This window comes from Rhyacophila brunnea, unplaced genomic scaffold (genome assembly GCF_057557595.1).
Source record: "Rhyacophila brunnea isolate RB1 unplaced genomic scaffold, BYU_Rbru_1.0 scaffold_86, whole genome shotgun sequence".
Classification (NCBI taxonomy): domain Eukaryota; kingdom Metazoa; phylum Arthropoda; class Insecta; order Trichoptera; family Rhyacophilidae; genus Rhyacophila; species Rhyacophila brunnea.
In genome coordinates, this window is record NW_028233357.1 from 599,569 (window position 1) to 627,314 (window position 27,746).

A 27,746-nucleotide genomic window follows, 5' to 3' on the forward strand; every position below is an offset into this window, starting at 1 on the left:
ATATTATAAGATATTTATGTAGAGCCACTATGTATTGTCATGAATTAAAAGGGGTGTGGTTTTGTAAAGGGGGTTAATTTCTTAGATAAAAATATCTTTAATAGGATAATAAAATATTATAAGATATTTATGTAGAGCCACTATGTATTGTCATAGATTAAAAGGGGTTAATTTCTCTAGATGAAAATATATTTAATGAACTCACTGTATATTGTTATATTATAGGGGTATAATTGCGTTAAAGTGTCTTATTTTAGTTCAATAAAAACATTTTATTTTATTTGCTATTATATTGTATTTATTATATAGCAATTTTTCATTTAACTCTTCATTTTTGCTAGCGCAAAACTTTCGATTTTCTACATTACATATTTACTGTATACTCTTTTTAAGCACATCATTACAACAGTCTTCCTCAATACATCTTCTATACTCAATACTAATACATTCAGTGTTTTTCTCAATACTATTGTTTGTATAAATGCTTCCGCTTCCGTTGGTATATGCAATTCGTGAATATGCGGCATATGAAATTTTGTGACAACACCATTCCATGTTATTACATATGGATGTATTTTGAATCAGTTATTATTTATATATAATTCTATTTTAAGTTATAAACAATAAGCATAGTAATTGGTAATTGTAGTTTATTTTCTGACAATAACAATATTTTCGATTGGGCCATTGCATTTCCACCCCTTATCGTCCACGATTTCAGCCTTTTCGTCTTCTTGAACAATGACAGGACTTTCGTGAGTAACAGCAGCTGATATAGATTTTGGTTTTCCAGCCATTCCGACAATTTGAACGGGTCTACCGATTCTAACCTCGATCTTTTCGCACTCCATTTCTGTATTAACTGCAACAACATATTTACTTTTTATAGCCGGGGCGAGTCCACACCACATAAACGCGAATTTATTGAGAATAGGCAGTTCGTCACCTAAAAAGAGAACAAGGGTTAGAAGTAAGCCAGATATTGATTTCTTACAAATAATGTTTTTTTCGTACATTAGAGGAGACATGGTTAGAGTACCTTTCCCTAGAGCAATCATTCCCTGAACTATTTTCATTAGGCAAGATGTTTTGGTTGTTTTTGAGTGGTACGGGTATTGAGATTCGATTATTTTTTGAACCTTTTTGTTATTTGAACCAGATGCTATTATTCCTAGAGCCAAAATAGACGGAATTGGGTTTATTCCATTTATACTTCTTGCGAGACTATCAACTATTTCTTGATCTGGTTCGGATGTGTAGAGAAGAGCAAGACATAACGGAATTGTTTTGTCGCGAGATATGTTGTTTAAGAATAATTTTTTTGCTATATTACGAGTGTGGGTGTCTGATAATGATATTAAGGTGATTGATAGAAGAATTAGGGATTGGGTTGTTTCTGGTGCTGCAAAAGAATGGTTCTCTCCATTATTAGGGTTAGTATCTTTCTCACTACTATTGGTAGTATTGCTATTATTATAAGTAATAATAGTGATCTTCTCATTATTGTTGTCAGTATCATTTTTATTATTGGTAGCATTATCATTTTTGATAGCATCCTTTTTATTGCTGCTATTGGTACTTGTATTACTACTAGCATCACCATTATTACTGCTTCCATCACGAGCATACAAATCATCTTCATTATTGTTGTTATGAGCCTCGCATTGGCCATGATTACTTCCTTCGCTCATAGCACTATTACTAGTATCGCTATTGGTGCTTTGACCTGAGCTCATCCCACTCTCGTCTCTAATAATCTCACCCAAATCCACAATATTTCCACTTTTAATGTCATTAATAGAATCAATAATATCTTTATTAATAGCTTTACGATTACTTTCTTCGCTTCCTTCTTTTGGCACATTAATGTATTCTTCAAACAATGTCTCGACAATATCTGTTCTCCCACTTCCTATAAATGCCATTCCGCTAAATAAAGATCCGTATCCAGGAAAACATTTTACGTAGCTGTGATCAATATCTTGTTTTCCTCTGAAAAGCATTGCTGCACCTAAAGGTAATAATGGGAAAAATACACTAACACCGTCTTGCTCGTGTCTTTCTATGAAAACAGCCATAAAATAACTTAGTAATTCTGGATCGCATGTGCCTTGAAAAATTGATCCTAATGCAAATGCTGTCATGGCAACTACTTCCATGTCAGTATCGTATAAATGTTTGGCTAATATTTCCTTTATGAAATCTTTTGGACCGTGGTAATCCGTATACATTATGAATATTCCGAGGAGTGAAGATACTTTCATGTATTTACAGCTTGAGTTGAGGTTTTCTGATAAAAGTGCGAATACTGAATGGTTGGCATCTGGTCGGTAGTTTGTGATTGCGTGGGCTAAAAGTGCACCAGACTTTTTGTAGGTATAATCGTCGTGAAAAATAAAAGATTCGAGAGCTTTGTGAAAGTTTTCACCGCGTTTGGAAAATGAACTGGTGTCAGGAAACGGATTATCGATTATATTCACATTTTTACCACTTATTGCATTAGAATCGGCGATGTTATTGTTTGAATTGATTTTAATGTTGCTTTCATTAATTTTAGTTGTGTCATTAATCGAGCTAAGATTATTGGTTACATCAGTATAACCAGCGTAATTCTTTTCATTGTCATTATTCTCTTGTGAAAAATAAATGGAATCTCTTCTAATTGCGCCTAGAGCAGCATAAACGCTCAAAATATCAATCTTTTCAGTGGCCAGAAGTGCTTCCATCTCAATCGAATAGTCAAAATCAGAAAATATTAAACTATCTCTTCCAAACCCGAAATGAACAAACATATTTGAAATATTATACATACCAAAGTTTTTTAAGGTAATATCTCTCTCAGAATTAGAAACTGAAGGAATATACTTTTCTAGCTTTAATGGATCATTAATCTGAAGATCGTTATGGAGAAAATAATTTACGTTGGGTATGTATGACTCTGTAAGTATTGATGTTACTATCTCTTTTACTCTTTTTGCCGCGGGAAACCTTTTTTGGGCTATTTCTAGGGTTTTTTCAAGGTCGGGTTTGTGGTTGCAGCGAACTAGAATAAAAAGACATTGATAGAATTCGTAAATTGGGGCGTTGGTTAGAACGTATGATATGGAAACGTTGATGTCTTCATTGAATATAAAAATAGGAAAAGGTTTTAAAAATTGCTTACTTTTATCGTTATAACCCTTTATATTCGTACCATTTGTATTGCTACTATTAATATTACCATCATTTACATTAGTACCCTTAATATTACTGCTATTAGCAGTGTCATCATTTCTATTTGTACCATTAATATTACTACTATTAACCGTGCCATCATCTGTATTAGTACTATTAGCAGTACTACCATTAGTACCATTAATATTACTAACATTAGCAGTGTCATCATTTCTATTAGTACCATTAACAGTGCTATCATTTGCGGCACTAACATTTACATTTTTTACAGTGGTATTGGAACTATGGATACTAGAAGTGTCTGCGTCAAAAGTGTGATGTTCAATATCACATTCAAGCAACATATAATCCATATTATACCCATCCATCTCAGCAACAACCCGTCCACATCTAGCAAAATCATTAAACCTCAAACAACCCACAACAAAATTAACAAAATCCTTCCTTCTAATATAAATATTTAAAATAACCGACTCCAAACATCTATAATAAACACAAAGCTCTCCTAAATAAACCATAACTCTAAAAACATTATCATCATCAACAAATAATGGTATAAGATCAGGAACTCCATACTCAACTAAAAAATCTATTCCATCACACTCACAGTTACTCAAAAATAAAAATTTAACTCCAGTAAACACATTATAATGCAAAGGATTTAACTCTAAAGCTTCGTCTACAAAAATCGTGCCACCTTCTTTCTTCTTATCTAAAATAGATCCCAATATCTTCTTCACATATTGGTGCCCAAAAAATGATATATCAACTACACCTCCTAATAACCTATACGTAAGAGATAATGGTCCGTCTGTTAAGGAATACACAGATGATAATATATCGGCCAACAAGCGACGATCATCATGGTGCATCGGCGATGTGTTGTAGATATCGGTAAGAAGTTGCTTACTCGTGTTTAGAAGTGAAAGCGTAGATATATCGGTTTTGCGCGATATGTCGAGAAGTGACGAAAGCGCACTCGCATGAAGATCTTTGTCTTGACTTAAAAGTACTGCAGTTATCGTGTCCATTCCTGTAAGGGCTAAAATATTCAATCAATCTTATAATAAAATTTATATACAATTGTAATATTAATGTAATATTTAATTGATATGGTGGAATTTATTGTTTTTAAATAGATGGAGACAAATTACTGTTGATGATTTATTCTAAGGTATTTTAATTTAAAATTCATTTTATAGTTGTATTTCATAAGTCGTATATTATGGGGATAGAAATGCTAACTGAAGCCAAAGCATAGACATAAAAATAAGATCGAGGTAGACACTTGAACTAATAAGTCTTGAGAGAAGAAGATACATCGAGTATGATTGTGAAGATGATGAGGTATCAGCCAAATCTGTTCTATAGAGAAATCTAAAGTTTAGCTTGAACAACTATAAAAAGCTATAAATCAAATATACCATAAATAAAAATCAATGGCTTTGTTTATTTTATTAATTTATGTAGTTATATCTAATCAAATTAATGTTTTAATTCATTCACCTGTAAAAGAGAAGGTTTTATGATAATACTACACCCGAGATTCCAAAATTACCGCTAGAAAACACAAAAAATATAACACAAATCCTCTCTTATTAAAAAAAATCTAAATTACTTATGGGTATATTTATTCATCATCAGTTGTATAGTGAGACTTTTTGGAATAAAATTATTCAATTACAGTCAAAATTCTAAAAATATCATTAATTTCTTCGCGAAATCTTGTTAATTATTTTTTAATATCTACGATCATATTCTAAAGATCTCGTATGTCTTAATTTTTCTGCATAATTTTTATTAATGGGTAAACGATTTCTGATACCTCACATCTAAATGCTTACCTATAATTATTATCAGCAGAAGTTTATCTAGCTTGAAAATATTTGTTCTATTTAAGTGATTCATTATTGTTTTTTTGTAGCTGAAAACTACATAGACTCAATCAAGAAAACAGATTAAGTTAAATTAACTATCATCTATCTTTTATTTTAAAAAAACCCCACGATATTTTGCCTTTAATAATCTAATTAATGGATATCAAGACGTTTAAAGATTTTTTTAGTACAAAAATAATAATAAAATGCTTTATAAATCATCGCCAAGTAATTCAAGCCCTAATATATAAGTGGTATGCATCCCATAGGTACTATAATAAAGAAAGTCCTGTAGGTAGAGGTTTTTCTGCTTTTCTACTAATTTCTAGGGAGCCTAAGTCAGTTAGGAGATGAACGTATAATTAAAGAACCGTTATTTATTTTATAAATCAATTTTCGCATTCTTTGATGCCTTAAGAACAATTAACATCATTTCCTATGTATACTGATCTTACTAAGATATAAACCAGCAAAATATTCCGACAGAAAAAATTATTAAACACCCCTTTTTAGATAATTTAACATAAAATAAACGTACTGTAAATTTATAATTCAAAAACATCTAATATTCTTGCTTTAATTCATTAATATTGCGGAAAACCTTCTTACGTTCCCCTACAAATTAAAACCACCATTAATATATTTTTATGAATTTACAATTTCAATTTTATTTGTTTTTAATCGGAATACCTTTACCTGGTAAAATCAAAATGTATTTTGTTTTCATTAAAATTAAGAATGTCCTTATCATCAACCTTGGCTAATATTTTTTTAATTTCAAAACAAAATTATTAGCATATTCAAAGTCAGACGAAAGCTTTTAACCGTTTAATTTTATATATCTCATTTATATAACATCTAATATACTCACTATGCTTATAAATCTTATATATGACATCATTAAGTCATTCAACAAATTATATGCCGCTATTTTTAACGCTGTCATCAATTGTACTTCTTTTTTTCTTTCCAGAGAAAACAAAGCGAATTCCGAACTGTATAAGTGTGATATTTTATTAAGAGATTACTTGTTTGAATTGGTTCTTTATATTCTATTTGTGAAGTGTAATTAAATTTTAAAACATTAAAAACTATTTACTGATATTAAAATTTCGAGCTGGTATACGTTTGCCAAACTATTTTTAAAAAATACAAGATAGTCATTTTTTTCTTGAAATATGGGTGTATTCAAGGTTTTTTTAAAAATAACGTAACTTTAAAATTAAATAATTGGAACTGGGATGAAATATGTCCCTCAAGCAGCCCAGGCAAAAAAGTATAAAATTATCCAAAAAATCAAGAATTATGCGCAAAAAATTTTAAAATAGAATAAAATGATCTATTTATGTGCAAATGGTTATTGGAAAAGCATGCATTGGTATAAAATTTTAATTTTTTATAAGAAAATCTAAATGTTTATATGCCCTTATTCTTAAAATATCATTTAGTAGATATATTGAATTACATGTGTTGTTGTTATTAAACGATACAATGGTCTTTAATAAAGGAAATAAATATTTGCATGGGAAATTCATTAAATATAATAGAAAAAATTATCTCGGCATTACAATTTTTATAAAATGCCGAAATGCCCTTTAAAATTTTATTTAATTAATGGATAAACTCTGTGCCATATTTATATTTTTCGTGCAATTTATTATTAAATGTATGATGCATTCTATTATATTTCAAAGGTTTATTTCTTTTGTATTTATATTGGAAAATGAAAATACTCTAATTTATAAGTTCTCAACAGAAATATTATACACTTCATAACATATAATTTAATTGATAATAACACTACAAGTCAATATCGAGTAATAGTATTCCTACATTAAACAGAAGCTTTTGCACAAACTCAAGATTGAGAAAAACACTTAAATTAATAAGTCTTGATAAGAGAAGATGAAAAACATAGTGCACAAATAGAAGTATTCAGCAAATATGTTCTAAAGAGTAACTAAATGTTATTTTTGAACTAATTGAATAGCAGAAAATCAAATAAACTCATAAATAACTCTTGTGTTAAATTTTTTTTTTAATTTCAATATTAATTAAATTTGATTATACAAGGAAAAAAAATTTAACTAGCGAATATTATATCTAATTTCTTGAATATTCTTTTCTTTTTCGAAACAAAAGATTTTTTTTTCTGTATATATTTTAATATTTAGTCAGATGCATTTAAATTGACCACTTATGTTTATTTTTAGTACCAATAGATTTGCAATGGTGTGCAATAGCTTACAGCGTATATTTTTTTGTAGAAATCATTGGATTACGCAAATATAAATAGACATGAAATACTCTAAGATTTTTGATAAATAGCTAAGCACTGATTAAAATTTTTTATAATATTAAATGTCTGAAATAAGTAGGAAGTGATCAGGGATTTTAAAATACTATTTTTTTTACATGATATTTATGTTTATTTTGTAATATACGAACATTTCAATTTTTATTGTGTTTCACGGCTGTAATGTTCTATAGATAAATTCTTAAATATAGTCGGTATAGGATAAAAAATATGCGAAAAGCCATCTTTTTATATGTCCTTGATTCAAATAAGGCCCACGAACGTATTATAAATGTAAAGCGATTTGTTATATAATGTAAAAATTACATATTAAAATTTGCAATATTTTAGGCTCAAGAAATCAAAAATTTTATTAACTCTAGAATTGTGAAAGATCTCAAACTGATAAATAAAAAAAAACGGTATCGACAGAGATTTAGCAGACGAAAAAATAGTAAAAGGTATTGATTTATTTTGCCCCAAATATTTTACTATACAGTCTGTTTGATAAAACATTAAAGTCAAATCAAAATTAACCCGAGCAATAAACTCTATAATTTATAAACTTTTTACTTATTATAAAAAATTAAAACTATGTATTTATCAGCAAAAATCAAATATTTATTATAATTTAACTCGCTTTTACAGAAAAATTATAGACTGATAGCTTGTATGCGCATCATTGCAATATATCAAGCTTTAGTGGCTATCACGCATTATATATTTTGGTTTAAATAATATAGTTTGTTGGTCAGGAAGCAATGTTATTATAAGCTTATAATCTTGTATCAAGTTATGGATTTATTTATGATATTTTGACTTTTAGGTTTATATTATATTTATTAATGTCTTAACACCTTTTTTTGGATTTTTATAGAGAAGGCACCAATTTATAGGGTCGAATGCCTAAATTTTTACTAATATTCTAAGCGATTCATCTGGAAAAAAAAACCCCCGTTATTAGAGATGGCATAACTAAAATCCAGAAATACAAGAAGTTAACATAGAATAATTATAATTTATTTGATCTATATACAAAATTTTTAGGGGGAAAAATTACCTAATAAGTTTATTTTACTATCAATCTGGGAAAAAAAAATTGTTGAATCAAAAATAATTGTATATACCTTTAATTTATTTTATTTCGGTAATTCTGAGAAAATGTAATCAAATTATTTCCTAAAAAATAGTAATTTTACAGGGAAGGGAGAAAACATAGCCACATTTATATATTTTTTAATTGACAAGAAATTTACAAAATGCATTTTTTAGCCCCATTTTTATTGTTTTTTTATCAAGAATAAGCTTTTAAAGATTTTAAATATTATATTAAAAATATATCAAAGATGTTTTTAGCAAAAAGCGAACAACATAAAATTTACTAAATGGTCAGAAATGAAAAAAATACGATATCAATTAGTAAATGATTTGCAGAAGCAAAAAATAATGAAGGAATCTTTAAATTTTCTATTTCTACACTCCTAAGTTTACAAATTTTGTATTCTATGCTCTGATAATTTTATATAGTTTTATGAATCATACTATAAGCTCAATATAAATTACACAAAAGAGAAATTTATTTTCTATAATTACATGACATAAAACCCCTTAACCATAAAAAATAAAAGTTCTTTAAAATAAATAATAGTTTTATTTATCGGGGGTGGTAAGGTTGAGTGATTTACAAGTCAGACCCCTGTGAAAGATCGCGGGTTTCACTTCCACCTAACCCATTAATTTCCGAAACGAATTTACTCTAAAGAAAAATACCCAAAGAGGCGGCAAGTTAACATAATAGATATACTATAAAGCATCGACAAGCCATGAGAAATAGGAGGTTGCCATGTAAGCCGTTTAAATGTGCCTTCAGCATGGAAAAAAATCCCTCACCGTTTAGCAAGGATATAGGTAAGTGTAGAGTGTGGTTGTAGCTTGTATACCTTAGCGATGAAAAGTAGACGAATCTCATTCCCTCCACATAATGACTACCTTCTATGAGAAAGGGCCCAATCTACGGTGAAAACGGATGACAAGAAGTGCTGGGGGAGTCCCACAGAGAGACGCAGCAGTTAAGCAATAGTTCCTATGAATATAAAGCGAACTTCCTAAAACTAATAGAAGTAAAACATAAATAAAAAAATATAAAATTTCCTTTATAATTTATTTTTTCGTAATGGAACCTTGATTCATATACGAATTCGAACAAAACTAGTATCATATGACAAAACACGAGATAATGTGGACACAAAGTAACATAAGTCGTATATTTAGATATTAGGATGCCAATAGATGCGAAAGCATATATACAAACAAACCATTGTGAGAAACACTTGAATGCATACGTCTTATGTGTATAAGACGTATTGATGGAGGATTCAAGCAATATGCGCTTAAAAAGATTATGCTGAAAATCTGTAATATAGATAAATCTAAAGTTTTGCACATGTAAATATGGGAATTTAATGGAAAATATGCCATTAAATAAATATGTTTATTTATTTATCGATTTTAATTTATTGAACCACCAGAAGAAGCCAGACCTAGCTTAATATAAGATAGGAACATATTTTCGGTTAAAAAATCATTATGCGCTTACTGTAATGAATGATCTAAAACGGTTGATCATATGAAGATCAGATACAAAAAAATAAAAGGCCATAATTATACAAGTAGGCACAATGATATAGTAAGATGTCGTCACTTATTGTTGGCAAGAAAATATGGTTTAAAAAAAACCGCTAACGCAAAGTACAAGAACATATGAAAAATTGATACGCTGAGATAAAAGTAGGGTCTATAAGTAGATCAGAGATAAAACTTGCTAGTTAAAGGCTTTAAATATTAATATATGTCATAAAAAACTATATCATCTTGATGGAAATCGGGGTAAACAATATGGACAATATAAACGTTTTATAAAAAAAAAAGAAAATATTATTACTAGCAATTAAATTGGTATGTATGTATAAGTGAAAGAATTGTATTTTACCGAGATTCAAAGACGGTATGGTGTGGAAACCAAAATAAAAGGTACCTGAAAGACCACATAGTCAAAAAGTAAATTTGAGAATATATCCAAAACTATAAGATTGTGATGATTTTTTGAACTAATACTTTTGAAAAGAGTAGAGGTGTCAAAAAAAATCAATGTTAAAAATACATAGCCGACAGTATAAATATTGTTTTCCTATAGGAAATCAATCACGTTATGCTATAAAATTACAATTTCAAAATTAACCCATAAATGAAAATATTTTCACATTCAAAAAATTTAAAAGTTGATTTGGGGCAAGATTTTGACCTTAAAAAAATTATAGAATCAGATGCATTTTAGGATTTTTGTATTCAGAATTTAAGTTTAAAATTTTAATGCTAAAATTTTTTTTACTGATACATGACAGCACTTCTAAATATGTAAAAATAAATTTAAATTATATTTTTTAAATACTGAGAATGTTGTTTATTCAAATTAAATTCTGGAAACACTTCTTCGTAAAATACCAAAATAAACCAACGTCGAAATTGATGATTTCGCCCGTTATTCAAAATACCTAAGCAATAAGAATTACTTTATTCTGAGAAAATTTTTTCGAAAAGAAAGCCATGATATCATAAAAAATCTTCGAGTTTATCAAACCACAATACTTTAAAAATCGTGAAAAAAAATGATGTGAAAAGGAATAAATCTGACATATGGTCAACATTTGGCTATTACAATAGATTAAGCCCAAGTATAGTGTCAAAAATATTTTCTTAATACTTCTTAACATGGGTTAAATGCTAATTTTTAATGTTTTTTATAAACTAGTAAAATCTAATAAGCGAAGAGTTTCCTGTTCAAATTATTAGTGTTAAGTTCTTAAGCAGCTAATTTATGTAATTTTCTTGTATAAAGTCCATTAATATAATAAATTATATAAGATACTTTATTATATGATAATTAAGAAGAAATCGCGTTTAACCTCTCTATAACACCACCTTACAATCCATTTGCCATTTTAAATATCGAATATCGGTGGTTTCTAAGAAATTATGTAAGCTTCAATGGTATATATCTAGTTATCACGCAAAAGCTAAATGAAAAAAATATGAGATTATGATAAAAATATATTTGATGGATATTTATTGTATTACTTTTCTAAAAAACATTAAATACTGCTTCATCTTACCACCTATTAAATATTTTTATATTATTTGAAAATCCCCGTTTCATTGAAAATTTTTGTAGCATTATAATTAAAACCTCATGAAATCTACATATGAATTTGTATATTCAATATTACGTATATTATGTATAAATTTGACATATTGTTGTGCTGCTTTACTTCGAGTTGAGTTTAATACAATATAAAGAAAAAAATTAAAATGGATAAGAATTATTTACATAAATATTTTTACCTAATATTTACTTTTTTTTTGTTGTCTTGATCTATTAAACCGCGAGGTTAGTATAATAATTTGGCTTTTTTTATAAAAAATCGTTTTAAAGTTTTTACCTCTAAAAAAAATATATTTAAGTTCCGAAAAAATCAATTTTTTATTAAAAAATCGAGCCTGCAGGTCACATTTTGATCAATTTAACGATTGTAATGCAATTAATATTGTTATCTTTTAGATATTCTGGGGGAAACCCCGAATTCTTTGTTTATAAAACAAATTATTTATGATATTTCTGTTAAAATAATTTAAATAAATTTTGCTAAATTATAGATCAAATATAATTTTCTTTTTTTGGGCTTTTTCCGCTGAAAAAGTATATTTTATCATGCACTTAACTGATGATAAAGAGACACATTATTTTCTAAACTTTTTTTAAATAAACAAAAAAAAAGTTTGTTTAAAAATACACGCTCGACATCTAAATTTGAGATAAATTTGTGAGCCATAATTATTTATACCACAATAATAGCAGATGATTTTTTTTATCATGATGTAGCACTATTTTACCTAATTTTTATTATTAAAGTCATATATACTGCAGTATTCATTTATTTATTCTTGTGAAAGAATCTAAGCCTAGTGCAAGCACTAATTTAATAGATTCTAAAATTATCAAATGTTTGATTCATTTTTTTGCATATCAAAGAGACAGATGTGTTTTAAATATTTTTAAATATGTTTAAATCAGATGTTGAAAATATATTGATATTCGAATTTATTTTCTATATATTATTTTATTATGTATGTATTTTACTTTATGTTCGATTAACAGTTCGATTTTTAGTTTCTGATTTCTTTTTATATGTTATTTTTATATTCAAGAGAATAATATCTTGTGATTTTTTTTTTGCTTTAATAATTCTTGTTATTCAATAATGGTGATTTATATTGAAAATTCTACTTTTGAAAGTTTAGATGTGTAAGTATTCTGTAATTGAAAAATTAAAATCCGAATTTCGATTAATAAATGATCTAATCGTTTATAATTTTTTTATGCAATTTAAGTATGATTTATGTCGATCAAATTTTCTCTGTTGATACTATATCTATATATATAATAGACAACCTATTTAATATTTTTATAACGAATCACAATACATTAAAAAACGTATAATTATTATAAATATAAACTTTGAACTTTATTTTTGGTTAATTTTGGATTTGAATTTTTATTTTTTCAAACAGAGAGTGTGATAGAATCCTTAAATCGTACTTCATCAATGCTATTTATCATGTGTTTCTCTGCCAATATTCATCATTACCCCTTCTTCTCTCAGCACAAATCGATTCAAGGGTCTTTATCAATCCTAGAGTTTAAATATATGGCACCAATTCGATAGAAATTTAAATCTCTTTCAGATACTTTTTGTGATTTTTGTAAGCACACCATGCCATGTTATTGCATATGGAATTATTCATGCAATACATTTATAAATCGAAGAAAATTTATTTGTAAGCAGATTTTAATGCCTTTAAATTTGAATTTTATAATGAAATATCATATTATTATGGAAATTCTAATAGAGATAAAATTTATTTGTATTTAATATATAAAAATCTGCGTTACACCATGGGACTGCACTGTGTGTTTAATGATTTTTTTAATTAAATCAATTAAAGTATAGATACAGGAATTTATTGGATCATATAAAAACTGTTTTTTTTAGCACCAATATAATTTTCTTACTTTAGTAACATTAGATCCTATACCTCAGTTGGAAACAATTTTCTAGTAAAAATAACAGTACTTTTAAGAAAAATTACACCTTCCAGGCTCTAGGCTCTTTAGAGTTTGGTCGAAAGCGGAAAAAACCACCACCTGCTAGACTTTCTTAGTTCTAATACAGCGAAAAATTTTCTAAAATAGAATATAATTTAGTATTCATAGTGCAAAAATTTTTATTAGGAATATTGAAAGATTCTTTAAACAATTTTTTAAACTTTGAGAATCTAATCCTTTATAATTCTAATTTAACCTTTTATTTATGAGATATATTTATTTATATTGTCTTTTAAAGAGTTAAGCAAATTAAAATTTTTTAAGTATAGTTTTTATCTGCTATTTTTTTCTTTTAACATGCTAAGCCCTTATTAAAACGCCTGATACATTTCCACAAGAAAACAAGAAAAATCTATTGTAAATATATTGGATAAATAAGTTGAGGTATTGGAAGGAAATGTTTTTTTTGGAAATATTTTCGATATAATAATGACTTTATAGATTTTTAAATTGTAGTATTAGTTACTGTGTGGTTCTATTTTTTATAAAAAAATCTGATCAATAAATTTAAATATCTATAAACACCCAGAGTGAAACTCAAATATTATCCATAGTATTAGCTTCGCTTTATGGAAATAAATATAAGCAAGGAAGATTATATAAAATAATAATAATATTATTAGAAAATTGTTATAATTTTATTTAAGCATAAAAAACCATGCTGTTTAATTTTTATTTTCATCATTCGAGGTGTGGTTAGGGATAATTGAATTCGAAGAAACAAGACTATGTGGATAGATGATATTATCGCATCCAATATAGGTTGAAATGCTTTCATCAGGAATTTTTTGTGGAATTACTAATTTCGATGTGTTTTTTATTATCAAAGAAGGTTTTCTATCTTTCAATTTTACGATATCTAAATTTCTAGATTCTCCGATTTCACAATCATTCATGATCAAGTTTCTATCTTTTATTTCAACATTTTTAAATATTTTAACCCCATCCATAATTATACAATTCTTACCTATCGCTGAACCGCTTTCTATAATACAACCACCCAAAACTATAGTTTCTTTCCCAATTTTAATGTTCTTCCCGATTTCGCAATAATTAAATATTACAACACCATCTTCCCACACAAGTCCTTCATCTATCTTTACTGATTTGTGCATGATCAAGGTTTTTTTTTCATCTTGATTGAAGTAAATGTTGTATTCTTGGTTCGACACTGGATTTCGCAGTAAAATATTTTCGCCTGTATTTCTAATATTCTGCCATTGGGATTTTGTTTTATCATTATATGTATTATATAGGGCATTTTCATCTATTCTTCTGGTTGAACTAAGCAAATTCTTGCTTAAAAGTATAATTTCTGAATATGGTTTTAAAATATCAAAGATATGGTCAAATATTTTCTTCATTTTAACCTTTTGCTCATAGCCTTTGTCTTTTAATTTATCAATATGATATGTATTATAAACTTTGATATCCAAACTGTTGCTGCTCATGCACTTTTTAAGTAAATCCTTTACGTAAGATTTATCAAAGGGTTTTTTGGTCAGCTGGAAAAAGGGATCTTGATTTTTTTGATCCTGATCAGGTGATTCCTTAGAACTATTGAATTCTACAATCATCTTGGGCTTTGATGCATTGTCATTTGAAATTCTGCGCTCAATTTTTTTAAATTTACTCAACGAACTCATACTGTGCGAACTTTTAATACCAATGTTGTATGTAGTTTCTTGTGTGTCTGAAATGTTATTGTATTCATATATCTCGTCAGAAATGCATGGTATTTGACATATATAACATATTAATAATGTGTAGTTCATTTTCCAGACGATAAAATTATCTATATATAGAAAACCCATGTACATTAATGGAAATACTAATGAAATTTAATAAATAACCAATCAATAAAAAGGATTTTATCGTAATCAGATGATCGTATTTCGAAATTTAATTCTCATAAATTTGGAACCAAAATGTTCATTGGCTTTATACATAGATAATTCACAAATCACAAAAACCACCAAAACTAACTTGAAATATGCAAAATTATATATATACATCAATCGACACACTATGTTTCATAATCTTGATGCATTTATCACCCATTTTAAAAATTTCTTTAATTTTCATTATAAGTCACGAATAATATTTATAAAATTTATGCATAAAATAAATTTTACAAATCACTATTAAAATTAAAGTTTGTGATAACAAAATTTTAATATTCTTATCCATCGATTGTAGTATAGAAATGGATATTTAAATAATTATAACACATTAATTGGAGCTATAGTGAATGAAAAGTGAAAATACACTTGCAATAAGATGCTTAAAGTAACAATAAACCAATAGAAAGAATATATTGGATTTATTTATGGCTGTATCTTATCCTGTTACTTGTTTCTCTTTTTCAAATAATAAAAAAGCTAAAAGCTATGAAATAAAGCCATATTTATACTTTTTTCAACTTGATTCTTCATAACTATATTTTATTTCATGTTCACCTATGATTCTTATTAACAAGTGTGTATTATTAACACAGAACTCTTCTAGTTCATCCTCATAAATAAATGATTCTACCTTATAACTTTAAATTCAAGTTTTATCGTAAAACCTACCATTTTTGCGTATCTATCCGCTTCTTTTTGAATTACTTACTTCTTATATTATTCTGGTGTATTCCACCCCACTTTAAGACCTAATTCTTATGCTTTTTCCGTAAAATAGCTAAGGAACGATTTATTTATAATTTATTGTGCTTGTGAAAGCTTAAATGTTTTCGGAAAAACTCTATATTACACCATCGAACAGATTTTTTTAAGGTTTTTTTGTAATCTCTAGATCTTTGCTGCTACTATATGCATCTTCACCTTTCAAGACCATTTAATTCACAATATCTAAGGCAAATATACATATTAATTAAACTAAACCAATCAAGATCTGATATTTTCCTTTGAAGTGAAAAACAAAATACGTATAAGCCTTTATTATTCTAATAAAATGTTTTAAAATGAAGGTTTTGAAACTACAAGATGCCAAAAAACTAATATTCCCATAATTTCACCTATTTATAAATCAATAAATCATAATCGTCGGTTATAATTTTAGTTTTATTTATGACTTGAATTTTATTCTCGAGCACACTTAATTTATTTTCTGAACACAACAATTTTTTATTATTAGCAACCCAATCTTCTTTAATGTCTATCCCCTCTCTGGACTTTCTGGGTTAATCATTTTCGATATTCATAAAGCCAACATATCTGGATTTTAAATCTAGCGTTCTTTCACAAATTCTTAAATAAATTGCTTCATCACATCCTATGCTAATAATAATTTGTTAAAACCATTCATCTTATTTATAGGCTAATTTGATTTTTAAATATTTATTGTTGTTCGACCAGAAGTTTAGATTGATCTACGAAACAAATTTTACATAACTTTCTGTCTCCTCGTTAAAAACAAAATTATAATTTATACTTACGAAAAAAAGCTGGTTACCAAAATAAAAGGTATTTTAATCGAATAAATAAAATAATTTACAATTATGGAAAAGGATGCATATATACACGTTTAAATGGCATGTGTAACTATCTTTTTAATTTTTATATATCACGTATTGAAGATACACAAAAAAGGATCTGTGACATAAAAAATTTCGATACCAAAAAAGCGAAAATTCCAAAATATTATTATAATCATAGATAAAATTCATAAAATTTTTACATCTACTTCTAAGAAACAAACCATACAATATTTACAGTAAAAAATATAATCTGATATTAAATACAAAATAATTTCATTATTTACAATATGATTTAAAATCATAAAATTTCAAATATCAATTTATTTTACCTATAAATAAGAGTTATAATTTTGACTTTCAATATTTTAAATTCGAAAATTCTATTGACAGTAAAAGGTAAAAAATACAGAAATGTATGTGTAAAATTGAAACGATCACTTAATTATCAAATGAACTATATTTATAAATATGTTGTAATAAAAAAATAGATTGATTTTAAAATTTAAAATTTAAAGGCTTTTTTAAGGCACAACAATTATAGTATATTTGATTTTTGTGATAAAATAAAAAAATAAAACTGTCTTATAATTTTGTTGTTATACATACAAATTTAAAGTTTAAATATGATATAAAATTAAATATTTTTGATTTTTGAAAATTTAAGCAGTATTTTCGAGATTTAAATCACTATTATTTTGTATGGATAATATTCCCCATTTAGCTTTTTTTTAACATCCAATTGCCTATTTTTTTATTTTTGAATTAAAATCATTATTCCGTATAATTTTAAAAAATTCATAAGTATTAATATTTATCTTCCGTTTTCTTTGCTAATTAGCTCATAATTCATTGGAATTATCTTTTTTAATTCATTTTTTAGAACTTTAATGAATCAAATGTTTTGTAAATTGATATGTTTCTTAAGCTGCGTTTGATTTATAATTTAAAGTATGTTTTTATGACCTGTAATTTCTTATGGTACATAGAATTTTTATATATCACATATGGGAATGATTTTATTAACATATGTTTTCTTTTTTTTCGATATTCAATAATGTTGAAGACTTATTAAAAAAAATTTTTAAAATTTAACCCTGTTTTGTATTCATAGATAAAATTTATAATTTAATTTACTATATTTTATGTAAAAATATACTTATCTGCGACACACGTGCAATTTAATAATCTGTATGAGTTAGTGTATAAAACTACTGTTTCTATTTTAGAATTAAAACTTCAACAAAATGTATTTGAATTCACACACAGGTTGGGTATTAAGATACTTATAAGATAATGGATTAAAAAAAATTGTATGATTATACTGTAATAATGTTTTTTACTTCACCTAAGGAGTCTTTGTTTTAGTATACATTATTGGTCGAATGCTACTAAAATTTAGGTAGATGAGAGTATTAGATACGATTTTTTTGAATATTCAGCTATAATGGATGGTTCCGCGAAAAGCTGTGATCATATTTGTATGAAAATAACTATTTTTTAAGCATCTTATGCTTGTATTTAAAATAAAAATATGTGAAATCTTCAAAGAAATAGAGTTTCAGTGAGTAGATTTAAATACAAAAATGCAAATTACGACATTTTTTTGGTTTTTGTTTGTTTAAATCAAATTTCCCTGTAACACATTCAAAAATGTCTAAAAGGAATTAAGCATATAAATTGCTCGATATATTTAGAGAAGAATCCACATAATTTTTTAGTCTCAAACGCTTACACTGATATTTAATTATTTTTAATTTTATGGTATGAATTTTTTATATCGTCTACCTTGTAAGATTACAATTTTAACAATGAAAACCTTTTGCTTGTATGTTGAACCCACATGTGCCTCCTTTATTGCTTATTATCATCTATAATCAAATTGAACTAGATTATATCTCAATAAGAGTGGTAAATACATTATTAATATTAGATTATTATCTATTTTTCCTCGCTTAAGAAATATCCAAAATTTACATTCCACAATTATCATATCTTTATAGCCAGTTATATTCTTGAAAAATAATGATACCATCTGATCGATTGAACATTATCTGCCTAATTTCTCCTATCTTGTCAATTTTTTAGGCACTTTTTCAGTAGAGTAAATTTGAAGCACTTGGATTGAAGTCAAACCCGCGAATACTAACGAAGCGCCTTTATGAAACGATCCGACCTAATAAACATTTACCAAGAATATAAAATTTATATTATATTTTTTGTATAGCAAAATTTTCTGATTTACGCATTAAAATCTAGCCAGTGAATTTAATGTTTATAAATTTGGGCCTTCTTAAATTTTCCCGATGGATATAGTGTACTATAGATCCAAAATAGGAAACTTAAAAAATTTTTAATTAGCTTTACAAATACCTTTTATTCATAAATTTAGAAAATAAATTTCCGGAAGCATCTTGGCAGAGTATTTAGAAAGACTAAAGTTTATATAAATTATTAGCTTTGACTACATAATCCTTTAAAGACACCATTAAATATATCTGAGTATCATTGAAGCCTGTTTTTACTTCAAATATAAATATAAAAAATTTTCTATCTTTTTTTGTTCTATTTCTTATAATATTACAGATTTATTACTTTTATTTTCACTTCACTCTGTATTTATTCACACCAGTATGTTTATTTTTGAACTTTTCTTATGATAACTAATTTGTGTATTAACCCATGTTCTTCAAATAAAATTTCTATGCTTTTAGATATTTTATCAGAAAAATTTTGTTATAGAAGAAACATCGATTTAAATCGTATAACAAGATAACTTTTTTTTGTGTTTTTTCATTGTTCTCATGATATACCACACTTCTTCGATTCTGTAACTATAATTATACTTTATGTTGCCGATTTTTGTCATGCTGACTTCTACATTTATGCACCCAGTATTTTTTTTGAAACGCATGGCTCTTTTTCAAGAAATCTCCATCATTTACTGTCGATTCTTTTGGATACACCTGCCCTTTGTCGAAAATTTCAAGTGAATTTCTAAAAATACAAATAAAAAAAACAAACGTTTGTTTGTTGAAATTTAAATTGTAAAAATTTAAAAAAATTGTAAATCCATCCTATGTCTGCATATTTTATTCCTTAATCTTACCCTTTCTATCATACACTAATTGTACCGACACTGCGTCATTTTTTCTAACTTTAGATGTTATTTTTACGCATAAAATATTCATTGTACTATTCATATCCACATAATAAAATTACCAAATTCTGTATACTTTATAAATTCGAGAAAAATTAAAATAATTATTTTCTAATGAGATGGCAAGAAATTTACGGAAGATATAATAAAATCAGAGTGTTAGTTCGTATAAATAGACTTATTTTTTTTAATGCTTTTATTCTTCGAGCCCATTTTACTTTAGTCAAAAAATAAATGAAAGACTTCTATAAAACTCAAATTTAAACAAAAACTGTATAAACTCTAAAATTTACATTAAGATTCATTAAAAAAGCGTGTTGATATTTTTATCAACTTAATTTTGCGTTTTAAAATTATAAAAGCCGAGATTTTGTTTTCTTCTAACCATGATGATGGGCGGAAAGATTTTCATCCCTTATTCTGTGATATTTTTTTTGGGAATTTAGTAATACGCTTTTTTCATTTTCCCTCGACCATATTCCTATTTTCCCAGTTACTGAAATAAAAAGTCACGACTGTGGTTCACTACAGAATGCGTATAACCAGATTCACTTATTCCAGAATAACCACGCCACCCATCAGAAAAAAATTAAAACTTTTACGAAATATATCGTTTAATGTGACTCAAAGTGTTTTAGAATACAATTTATTTCTAAAAAGTATTAACCTTGACCCAATTCAGTGCATTCGACGGTACTGAATTCCCACCTCCCACACAGTGTCCTCTGGGATTTTTGTGTTTCTTAATTTAGATGCTTCATTTCAAACGATGATTGCTGTAAAGCCGTGCCGTAATATTTTTTTTGAGAAATTTATTTTTAAAATTATACCACGAAGATTTATGCTAATAGATACTTTTATAATCCTATTATTTGGAGAGGCGGAAACTTAATAAACATAAATAAATTAATCATGATTTTTCTTTGATTGGTAGGCGTGATTTCTTTAATTTCACACCGCTAAAAACATTGTCTGTTTTTATAAAAAAAAATTGTTGTTTATTGAATTTAACTTTTTATACGGCACAAAAATCCACCTTCGGTAGCAAAAAACCGTTCTTTATTACAGAAATACCACAACCCGGATTACCCCTATTACACACTTACGCGCTTTGATAACTGTGTCTGTCTTTATACACTTCGAGAAGTACACTTAATCCTCTTAAGATAGGCTAGGGCCTAACCTTTTCTTAAAAAAAGGGTAAATGTGTTTAGCAAGCATCCAATTAAATCTAGTGTGTACTTGATGCATGAGACAGGTTACTTTTCGCGTAATTCCAATCCTAAATATAAGGGTTAAAAAATAAAGGTATTATTAAAATTACGTCATATAAGACATACATCAACCTAAAATTCACTATATTGTTGACAAATTTAACTTCCAGTCAGCCTTAAAATTCTGCCACGATAATTAGGTTTAATTTATTGAAATATCGTGGCATAAGTTTGCACAATATAAGATGTGTGATTATACATAAACCAATAGATATCTGCCAGAGGCAGCAAAATCAACAAAATCTCTTCTATGGCATGTTTTAAAAAGCTCGATGAACAAAATAAATTATCTAGTTTGGCGTTATTTTCGGATACAAATGTAATTAATTAAATACATATAACTACACTATAATAATATGATATTTTAAAAGTAACAGCCAACCATTGTACTTTAAACAAGCAAATTTTTCGCTGTTTTTGAAATTCTAAAATCAGAAATAAATTGCGTAAAATTAATTAAATGAATATTTTTGTTTTTGAGTATTTATTCTTATTTGCAACCAGTGTCAGAATTTCCATCGATTATTACAGATGCAGCATGTCACGAAAGTTGTCATAGGTTCGTCACCGCTTCGTGTTTGTAATTGGTAAAACGTAGTTTTAGTTTCTTTGCATTTTCCACATTTAAACATACTAGAATCTGCTCTTGGTTTAGCTACTTGAGAATCACAAATAGAATTTTGAAAGATTTTTTCGTCCATTAGTTTCATTTCGTCGCTTTTCATCTCTTCGACGGTCATATTTACGAATTTGTCGGGTGTAATTTCACCACTATAGACTCTTTTACACAGTAGTATATTTTTAGGATTGTTTAAATTTAATTTTTTAGCAGCAATAAATTTTTTATCGTTAAATTTATTCATTTTAATTATTTCTTTAATAATGGACATTGAAACGAATCCAGCCTGTTCATAGGAGCAAGGATTAATATTTTTAATAAAAACGTCGTAAAACAATGAAACAATTTTGTCTTTTGCGGGATCGTTGAAAAAATACCGCTTTAGAACGACGCCCGGAGACTCTAATTTATTATTTACCTCTTTTTCGAGAAATTTATTGGCCGAAGAGATATTAGAATTCTCTATTGAAACTATGCATTGTCTTTTCGAGTCACTGGATGACTTTGAGTCCAAAATAATGGTAGAATCGATTTTTCTCTTATCGGGAGAAAAGGATTCCCTATTGTCTTTCTCTTCCACTTTTTGAATATTTTTTAAATTTTCTTTGCCATTTACTGTATTCATCATTTCAACATCATCCATACTTCTCTTTGTAAGGTTTTGCTTTTCGATGATCTCTTCCTCTTTAACTTCATCATTATTTAAATTAATACCAGATTCTTTTGTGTTTATGATCTTGCTACTTTTATAATTTTGTTTTTTCTTACTTTCTTTTTTCTTGGACGGCTTCCCTCCCCATTCTTTGATAATCTTGTTGATTTCTTTGAAATTACTAAAAGAAAGGAAGTATTTAATGTCTTTTTCTGCAGGACGGTCGCTTTTTTTGACAATATCCTTCACTTCATCGATATTATTTGTTTTTATATGGTTGATAATTTGCTCCGTGTCTTGATTTTTCATATTACAGGGGGATGTTTTTAAGATTTATACTGATTAGTTCAATTCTAAATGATTTAGAAGTTTTGAAACATTCTATCTTAAATCATTTATGTGAAGTTGTGATATCAATCAGAATGACTACATATTCCTAATCTCTTGGATTCTATTTTTTTCAAACTATTAATCAATGATAAGAATGTTGGAAACGCAACTAATCGAATTTCTACAACGTTATTTTGAATATGATTGATTTAAAAAATTTAGAAAGGAAATTGGTGTATTTTTTATTAGGAAGATTTATGCAAATTATAAGAAAGACGAGGTACATTGTAATTTAGAACATTTAAATTGAATCAGATAAAATTTTAGACTGAATACTGCCATAATGGGAACAGATTTTACGAGATAATTTATATTATTCGAAAAAAAGTTATACACTTGATTTAAATTCAAATTATCTTTTTTTAATATCTTAGAAATTTAACATTTGTGAATTATTATTTTTAAAATGATATATGTGTTATAAGGGGGGTAGTGTGGTCACAAAAGACTATAAGTCGAATATATTGGAGTTAGAAACTCAACCTGAAATAAATTTATACGCATAAAAACGGGTTTTTGATCGCTCTAAGTCGAAAATTATGGAGCTAGAAATTCCAACTTAAATAAATTTATATTCATAAAAAAGGGTTTTTGATCGCTCTAAGTCGAATATTATGGAATTAGAAATTCCAACTAAAATAAATTTATACATATAAAAAAAGTTTTTGATGGCTCTTGACTTAATAAGTCCTTAAATGTTTCAAAGAGTAATTTAAAGAATATGAATCTGGAAAAAAAAATGATATGTTTGGTAACAAACTCGAATAACTAAATTATCTTACGAAAATAATCTTTTAAAAAAGAAGTGACTATCTTAAACATTAAAAAATTTGATATAAATGTTTATTAATAAATCTTTAAAGAAAGAAATGTTTATTAATAAATCTTTAAAGAAAGAAATGTTTCAAAGAGAATGAGTTGGTCTAAAAAATGATAGAATTGAGGAAGAAACTGAATGAACAAATCGTTATATGGAAAGAATGTTTTAAAGGGAAGGTGACAAAAAGAAGTATAATATAATTGATAAAAACGTTCATTAACAAATATTGTAAGGGAATAATGCTTTAAAGATATTATGACAAAAGAAGCGTGATGGGGGTCAGGTAAAAACGTTTATGTACAAATCTAGAAACTAGAATATTATTTAAAGCTTAAAGCCCCTGATTATAATGTGATTCAAAGATGTTTAACAAGGATCTACTCTATAGCGACATAAATATTTCGCTTTTTGCGAGCTTAAAATGCACAAATAAATCATAAATAAATTCTAAAAATTTTAAATTTTCTTTTTTCTTAATTAATATCTGCAGGCGCTCTTTTTTTTCTGGCTACAAGAATATATTAAATAAATTTATATTTTACAAAAAAAAATTGTATAGTTTTTTGATGTGATCATCATATTATATTTTTTAGTACCCAATATTAAATTATGCCTTTAGAATCATATTAATTTCTTCATATTCACAGACCAAAAAAAATTTAACAACAAATCGAGTAAAAATCCGTGATATGCTAAATTATATGATGCGTTAAATGTGCTTTTGTTTGAATAAATCACTAGATGTAAAATATAAATAAGAAAAAGAAATCCATAAAAGACTAATTGCTTAAAAAAACCGTGTATTGTTATTTTGTTTATTTTTTATAAAAAAAATAAATATGTATAATTGGTATTCTTTTTATTTTTAAGGTCAATAGAATATAGAGCAGCCAAAAACTTCTTTAAATAAAACACAAGTGTTAGCCCCAGCAAAAAAAAACATCCGCTATCTACAACTAAACATACTTATCTATTTTTTGCAAAGTAAATAGTTTACAAATTATTTGTAATGATTAATTTCAGAATAAATGATATTTCGTGAAACAAATTAAATATTTTTTATTTTTTTAATTCACTAGCAGTCTATGACTTATAAACATATATGTTTTTTTTATCGATTTAAAACAAATTTTATATGAGAAAGGAATTTACTCTTGACTATTATAAGTCCGTTAAATTATTAGGATGAATCAATCACAATATTTCAAGACTTGCAGGCCAAAAAATGCACATTCAAAAAAAGTGGGTTTACTGATTTTATACATATCGGATGCATTTTGACTTAAAATTTGGGTTCTATAGTTAATCATGGTTTCAAGTTTATTCAATAATCTATTCTATTTTTAATGGATTTATGAAATATAATTCTTATTTTGGGAATTTAAAGTTAACATGGCTATCTTACATAAAATAAAATATATTTTAGGATCTAATTTTATGGTAAATTATATTTTAACAGTGTTTAAATATTTTTTAAAAAGTAAAAAATGTAATTCGAGGGTAATATTGGTGCCCCTATAAATTTCTAATACTATTTTTTTAATTTCGATTTTGCTGATATATATTTCTAATTCATAAATTGTACTAAAAAAATGCTCAAATGATGTAGAGCGTTAATATATTACAGTAAATAGAATTTATATTTTTATATTTTCATGCTCGAATTCGAGTATTGTACAAAAAAATGCTCAAATGTTGTAGAGCGGTAATATACTATAGTGAATAGAATTTATGTATTTTTATGTATCAAGATATTGAGTTTGTGTAACGCACAAAATACAAAATACAAAATCCGTTCAAAAATATAATTTGATAATTAATAAGGTCCATAAGTTTATATTTATCAAGATATTGTGTTTGTGTAAAGCATAAAAATACTTGAAACTGCAATAGAGTGCCAATAATTTTCTAAAAATAAGAATTATAAGTTTATATTAACATTTATAAAACATATTATTTTTTACCGTCATAAAATATATGAAACTTCTGTGAGGGCTAAGATTTTACATTGAATAAAATTTATGAATTTATTTTTTGTTGTCGATCGTTTATTGTGTTGCTTTTAGCGCATTCGGTTGATGTTGAAAAGTCGTCAGTATAAATTTACCACTGGTTAATCATTTTATATTTAGATTAAAGCACAATTTTGGCATAATAGCTAGATAAAATATCGAATTTTGTAAGATTATAAGGAATCATGATCAAAAATATTTGACACTGCATAGATTTCAATTTATAATTGTAGAAATATAAAAAATGGGTACGAGAATTTCTATTAAAAGTTATCCTTTATTCACTTTTTACACGTTTAATTTCTTTATATTACAACATATAACCAATTTCATTTTCATCCCCACTAAAACTCTGTTCTATATACTTATCCTTTTTAAACTTTAAATTCAAGCGCCTTATTCAACATATTGTTTTAATATAAATCATAATTAAAAGTTAGTTTAAAGTTTATAATGCGATCAAAAGTTGTAGTTTTACATGCATCAAAAACATTTCTAAGAAACTGACAAAATATAAATCTAAAGAATTTCGGTTTTTATGTTTGTATGGGCATGTATATTCGGCAATGTTATGTGTAAACTTTAAAACTTAAAATATTTGATTGCTAATAAACATCACGATGTAAATATTCAGTAATTATTTTTATAAAATCTATTTTCAATATATTTTACAAATGAAATTCATTTTATTACAAAAAAAAGTCGGATGGGGCTAATTTTGAATATCAGAGATTCTTGACTTACAACATATTAAATTCGAAAGTAGTTTATATTTGATGTATATTTAGTTTAAAAAATATTTTATAAAGTCAGCGTGGCAATCTCAGATGTACACACCTCTAATATAAAGCCAGTAAGCTTAATTTTTAATCTTATGTAAATTTAAATATATATATATTCCAGGGATGATAAAAGAAATTTGATATCTAGTCACCATATATTTAATAAAAAGTGCCTATTAAGCTTTATACTGGCTAAATTTATTTGTTAAAAGTTTAATGCAATCTTTTAAAATATCAAACCTGCCCATCATAACCGAATATTCTATAAATTAAACGCAAAAATATTGTATATCTAATATGATTCTATTCCATATCAAACTTTTATATATATTTGAATTTTATACGAATATTTACATTTACTATGAACACGTGTGTTAAAAGCTATCAGTAGTGCCAAAACTATTGATTTAGTGCACTGAATCGTTTTAAAAAAGAAACCGATAAAAAAAACATCATCAATAAATTTTTAAACCGTTTTATAGGGCGGTGTGGGGCTTGAATATATTATTTATTTCTCTTTTTTCTAGACAACAGTTGTACGAAATGTCTTTATATTCCAAATGCCTTAGAAATTATATGTGATGGACTTACATGATCTATTAGATGATAGAATATTTTATGTATTTGGATGAAACCATTAAGGGTATAATATACAAATAGCCCAGATTAATTTGATAGTATTTCAAATTTATAAGAGATTAGAGGTAGCTTTTCGCATCGACTTTTAGATTTTTTTCATGAACTCATAACGTGGGTTAGAATTTCGATATATGCCATTCAGAATATTCTTTCGAATGTTTTTATACATATTTTATAAAAAAATCGTTTTCTCTTGGTTATATTTTTGGATATAAAGCACTATATTAGTTCCAAATTTACATATCGATAAACCTTTTTACAGTTAAATTTTCCAAATTTACTAGAATTCCATTTTAAGATGAATATAGACCCAAATTTAAATTAATCGGCAAACAAAAGTTAAATTTAAAATA